The sequence below is a fragment of the Octopus bimaculoides genome, chromosome 13, assembly GCF_001194135.2.
Source record: "Octopus bimaculoides isolate UCB-OBI-ISO-001 chromosome 13, ASM119413v2, whole genome shotgun sequence".
NCBI classification, from domain to species: Eukaryota; Metazoa; Mollusca; class Cephalopoda; order Octopoda; family Octopodidae; genus Octopus; species Octopus bimaculoides.
In genome coordinates this window covers 20,430,561-20,437,371 of record NC_068993.1, presented here as the reverse complement: position 1 = coordinate 20,437,371, position 6,811 = coordinate 20,430,561, and positions in this window count along the sequence as shown.

Genomic DNA, 6,811 nt, shown 5'->3' with positions numbered 1-6,811 from the left:
AGACACTTGCAGCACAGTTGCAGGAGTTAACTGTGCGTGACCGTTCCTCTCTTGACCACAGACCATACCGGCATTTTAATAGACACCGCTCCAGAAGCCCTAGCGCCACTCGCAGTTCCAGATTGTGCTTCTACCACGCGAAATTCGGAAAGGACGCACATTCATGCAGGCCACCCTACTCATACAAGATCAACATCCCTCATAGTTCGGGAAACAACCAAGCCAGGACATAAGGATAACGAACGTCCTTGGTCGAGCCAACAAAAGTCGTCTGTTGTATATTCACGACCGTACCTCAGGTACCCATTTTCTCGTGGATACCGAAGCCGAGATTAGCATCCTCCCCGTTTCACTAACCGCAGGCCACAGGAAACAGACGCCAACTTTTCTCCAAGCAGTTAACCAGTCTCCCATTTAAACTTTTGACAAACAGCCTTTGACTCTGAATTTAGGTCTTCGATGAGTATTTCAGTGGATTTTCGTTGCTGCCAATTTACCGACACCTATAATAAGAGCCAACTTTCTACACCACTTTGGTCTTTTGGTCGATATTAAACGACGCAGACTCGTAGATAGCACCACCAGTCTGACTGTGCGAGGCATAACTGCACAAATACCCACAGTCGGACCAATCCTTTTATCTCCCCACACTGGACGTTACTTGGATGTTCTTCACCAGTTTCCAAATATCACGAGGCCGGTATTTAGAAACACCGAGATTAAACATGGCATCACACATCGGATCGAGACCACAAGCCCACCAGTAGCATCGCGACCAAGGAGACTGCCCCCAGATTGCTTGCGCAGAGCGAAGCAGGAATTCCAGCACATGCTAGATCTAGGGATCATTCAACCGTCAAACAGCAGTTGGTCCAGCCCCCTTCATTTAGTTCCTAAGGAAACAAATGGTTGGCATCCATGCAGAGATTACAGAGCTCTCAACATTGCTACAGTGGCTGACCCCTATCCCATACCATACTTGCAGGATTTTTCTGCTTCGCTGAATGGAGCACAGATTTTCTCCAAAATAGATTTAATTCAGGCCTACAATCAAATACCCGTTGAACCAGCCAATGTCCCCAAAACCACAATTGCCACTCCTTTTGGTGCATATCAATTCTTGCAAATACCATTTGGATTATGTAATGCAGCGCCAACATTTCAGCGTTTCATCGACACTGTCACAAGAGGTTTACCCTTCGTCTACGCATATATCGATGATATGCTAGTAGCAAGCGCCTCTGAGGCCAAACACGAAGATCACCTCCAACAACTTTTCCAGCGACTGACTGTTTATGGCATAGCCATTAACACAAGTAAATGCATTTTCGGTGTCTTATCTCTGCCTTTCCTCGGGCACATCGTTGACAAAGACGGAATCCGTCCTCTGCCTGACAAAGTGGATGCCATAGTGAATTTTCCTATCCCAACGTCTCTTCGGAAACTCCGTGAGTTTTTGAGATGCGTGAATTTCTACCATCGCTTTCTTCCACATTGCACAAAAGTAGCTCAACTGCTTACCAACGTCCGGTGCAACAGACCAACAAAAAAGAAGCAAGAAATTACATTATGTGACACACAACTAGCCTCCTTCAACAAGCTAAAGGATATGCTAGCTACAGCTACGATGCTAGTTCATCCCAAACCTGATACTCCACTCACACTACTGGTTGACACCTCTCAGACTGGAATCGGCGGCATCTTGCAACAGTTTGTGGATGGAATTTGGCAACCACTATCCTTCTTCTCCAAGCAACTACAGCCCGCAGAAGTTAAATACAGCACTTTCGGACGAGAACTACTTATAGCCGCCATTGAAGAAGTACTATTCTGCACTTGCGCAAGGGACTTGCCTTTCCGGAAGCCCCTCGAGTGTGCATGCGTAGTAAAATTAGTACTTAAAGAGTTTGTTTCACTTTCTAAGATAGTTGAACAAGAAACCTTCGACGTGACAACACCTCGCTCCTCAACGAAGCACTCTTCACCACAATGCTATCGATATGATAGCTATTTGCTCCACTGGCATTCATCAAGGAAGCTCTTAATCTTCCAATACCAAATTACAACTTAATCAGCAGCTGCTAAGCTGAGTGACACAGGATTTATATAACCAAGGATCATCAAAAATAAAACTTATTTTTATTATGTTGTTGAATTGTTCTACTGTTCCTTAATATATAATTATGTTGAAAAGTGATAGAAAGAGACTAATGTCTCTATTGCAACTATCAAACTTTTACATACTCACCACATACCTTTCTGTTAAACATTTTCGCCATATGCTTGAAGGGACTGCCTTCAGCATCTACACGGATCACAAACTACTGGTTTATGCTTTTAAAACGAAGAATGACCGACGTTTTCCGAGAGAAATCCGTCACCTTGATTTTATCTCTCAATATTTAACCAACATTCGGTACGTTAAAGGTTCCGATAACACGGCCACAGACACCTTGTCCCGCGCCCATCTTAATGCACTGCATACTTCAGAACCGATTGAGTTACAGCAGATCGCAGCGGACCAAGAGGATGACGAAGAACCTAATAAGTTATGAAATTCATCATCCCTCAAATTCCAACTTTGCCCACTATCTTCTTCAACCGGTCAAATATGGTGTGATGTTTCCACAAGACATGAGCGCCCAAACATCCCCAAACAACACAGATTGAAAATTTTCACCACCTTACACAGTTTGTCACATCCTGGTGTTCGTCCCACACAGAGGATGATAGCAACTTGCTTTGTGTGGACGAACATCAATAAAGACATCCGCGACTGGGTTAAAAGTTGCGTTGCATGTCAAAAGGCAAAAGTACACAGACATGTCAAGTCACCCCTTGGTAATTTTACAGCACCAGACAGTCGTTTCCAACACATCCACATAGACATCATTGGACCTCTATCTCCGTCTCACAACTATACACACCTACTCACTTGTATCGACCGCTTTTCACGATGGCCTGAAGCTTTCCCTCTCTCTGATACCACAGCAGAAACCGTGGCTAAAGCGCTGATATCACACTGGGTATCGTGTTTTGGTATCCCTGCTATCATCACGACAGACAGAGGAAGACAACCTGACTGTCACCTTTTCAGCGAGCTTACTCGACTCATCGGTTCCAAACACTGTCGCACTACAGCATACCATCCGGCGGCAAACAGCACGGTGGAGAGATTCCACAGGCAACTGAAATCAGCCATACGGGCATATCCTGACGTGAACAATTGGATAGGCTTCCTTCCGTTAATCCTGCTTGGTATCCGTACATCCGTCAAGGATGAGATCGGATACTCACCGGTAGAACTCGTTTACGGCACCACATTAACCCTGCCTGGACAAATGATTGTTCCAGTAATTCCACAGGATATCCCAGATCCCACAACATATGTGCATCGCCTACGTGCACATATGTCACAGCTGTCACCAAACCCACCTCGCCAGCAGGAAACTGATACATATGTCCCCACGGACATTAATCAATGGACACACGTGTTTGTTAGAAATGACAGAATACCAGCACAAATCCGCCCACCGTATTCTGGCCCTTACAAAGTACTGCAAAAACGGGAGAAATATTTTGTTGTCGATGTAAATGGTAAACAGAATACTGTTAGTATCGATCGGCTCAAGAAAGTTTTTCAAGTGAGACAATGGAATACCTCTTTGATCAATTAATAAATACAGAATTGGCAATAGGGATTCAAGGAATCAAACAGTATCCCCAGAAAGCTCTCTGCAGAGTATATGGTTATCAAATAGATCCATATGTGTAAAGAGCACTTTAGTATCAATGATAGCTGTAAACATATAGAGCACATATTTTTTTACCTAAATACGATGTCTATATATATGTAGACATCCTATTTAGAGGGAGTTTTACTGACAAACTTGAATGCCAACATGGAGAATTATCCTGTACCGAATTCAATGAAGAATATACTGATACCACCAAAGAGAGTATATGTAAAGAAGCTCATTGTAAAAATGGAATACTTTGTAAAATGTATGCACTAGAAAGAATACTCCTCTGAGAAAGAACCTCAGGTAGATTTGTCTAACCTCAGGTATGGATTTACTTAAAAAAAAATTTACTAATACAGCACAGGAAATGCCAGCTGAAGAACTAATGAGCATATACAATACAGGACGTTGGAAACTTCTACGCACAGACGACACTTGGGAATACACTTGGGTAAATCGTACACCTAGTTGGTTTAATGCAGCAGATTTCGATGCTCTAGCAGGACATATAACATACGGAGAAATTGGTAATGATTCAGAAATAGCTTGTGAAGTAAATGCATTTCAAAATGCAGATGACAATTGGACACCAGAAAAAGTGCAAGGAAAAACTACATGGAACGATATGTTAAATGACGTTAAAATACCAAGTAGAAGCTGCTTAACACAAATGCCGATAAATCCTTCTAATCCACCTCCAATAGCAGCATTAGATCCAATTCCACTATTGGACGTAAAAAACCAAGCGGCAAAAGTAAATTTCCTTATAACTATAGACTTGTAGTAACGCCATGCGCATGCGTAGTCTCACGCATGCGTGGAATTCAATAACCAAGCTTTCCCGCTTCATTCTGTCTCTTTGTTGCTGGCCAGCGATTGAGCAAGGACGTGTTTAGCTGTCTCTCTCCATCTTTCGAACTTACGCTAGACAGCTCGTTTACATCTACATACCAACATCCCAACAACCATGCTCACACACACAAAAGACGTCTCAACAAACAAGAGCTAAAGATGTATATATTCCACCTTGAATAAATGTTGTTATGTTGATAGTCTGGAGTTCAGCGTTCCGTTAATTCTTAATTTTATACAGGAAAGTCAGGTGTACATCTAATGATGTATAACCCACTTCTCTATACTGGTGACCCTCTGACTTGATTCAAACACGCAGCCTGCTGAGCTACAATAACCCACTTTCCTATAGACTATTTCAGCGAAGTAGACTTTGAAAAACCAAGTGGTTCACCACAATTCATTGGTTATTTACCAAGAATACCAGCAGCTACAAAAACATGTCCTCTTAATCCAGAACATAAAATGAACTTATGTCAGTGGCCACAAGGTCTTAGAACATATTCTAATACATCTTCAGCTTCATCTTTTCCTGCCATGCGTTAATATTATAATTTTATCTTTTACAGCAAAACCAAGAACATTTATATACAGCTATATATCCATGGTTGTCATCAGAACAATTTCATTGGCATTCTGATTTAGAACTACCGACTGAAGACATAACAGAAATACATACTAATGAAAACGATATTAATCAACAAGACGCTGACGTACGTAATGCCAAAAGACTTTTACGATTCATAACCAATAGACAAGCTATAGCAATTTACCATCGTGCAGAAGACATGGTGAATAGAGACAAATATTGGAACACTATAAACCATTTCCACATTCTATGGAAATGTAAAACAGAAAGAAGTCCAGCTAACGACAGTACTTGGCAAAAAATAACTCAAGAATACTGGAAAGCAACTGGTTACAAACACAAGATACCAAACACTCAACGAGTAAAATTTCCAGCAGCTTTAACTAACTACTTCTGCAAACCACCAAAAATATTCTTAACTAAAACATTAAATCCTTCAATTCAAGAACTAAACATTTGGTGCAATGAAGAATACTACAATACAAACAATCAATTGACTATACAACAACCTTCTACCTCTTTCCAACAACCGACTTTCATCAATTCCAACGGAAGATCAATGAAACTTTTTAATTACATCAAATACTTATACGGTTTAAAAGAATACGCTAATTTCAAAGAAATGAAACAAGAATGGTGTTAACGAAGTAACAATGAAAACTTCCTAGGAGCACTTGCTCATCCTCTGTTTGACAGTATAGCAAAAAAAGTAGCAGAAGCTTCAAAAATGGAAACTTTAGCAACAGGTTTTGAAAAAAAAATCACAATATGAAATGGTCAAAATTTCATACCAATGAATACCATACAGTTGCAACAAGTCTAAGAATTTTTGAAAATTTACTAAAAATACAGCACATTGAGATATCTGATTTTGTAAACAGCATATGGAATATACTAACCAAAGAACTACCAAAAATTAACACTTTCGTTTTAGAAGGGGTACCAAGTTCCGGAAAAAGTTATATCGCAAAAGTATTTCAGCCATGTTCAGATATTCAGAAACTATTCAAGGCACAAGCAGTTTTCCTTTTCAAGACATGTACCAAACCGAACTCTGTTTATTTGAAGAACCAAACATGACTTTAGAAACTTTACAAACATTTAAGAAGCTTGCCGAAGGTGCAGACACTGCAGTAGCTGTCAAATTCAAACCTAGTGTTACAATAAAAAGAACACCAATAATAATAACAAGTAACTACTCATTTGACACATTAGCACCTGCAGATGAAAAAGAAGCATTTAAACAACGAACAATTAAATACAAATTTCCTAATCCAGCTTACTTTTTAATAAAATCTAAATCAAAACTAAACTCAGCCATCTGGGAAATACTATTCGACAAATATGTTCGTGAACCACAAATCAACTACACTGTATCATCAGATGAAGAAACAGAAATACTAAAAGTAATGGACATGATGGAAAACAAAAACCAAACAGACTCAGACACAGATGTACTCGACAGCGGTAACGAAGTTACACCAAAAAAAAAAAAGAAAATGTTTGTTCCCGGATTCACCATCAATGACACCAAGAAATTCCTCATTGTAATGTGCATGCAAACAAACAATTATAATCAAAAAAATTTTCAATTTTCGCTTTTCGATGTAACATTTAATAAAGATTG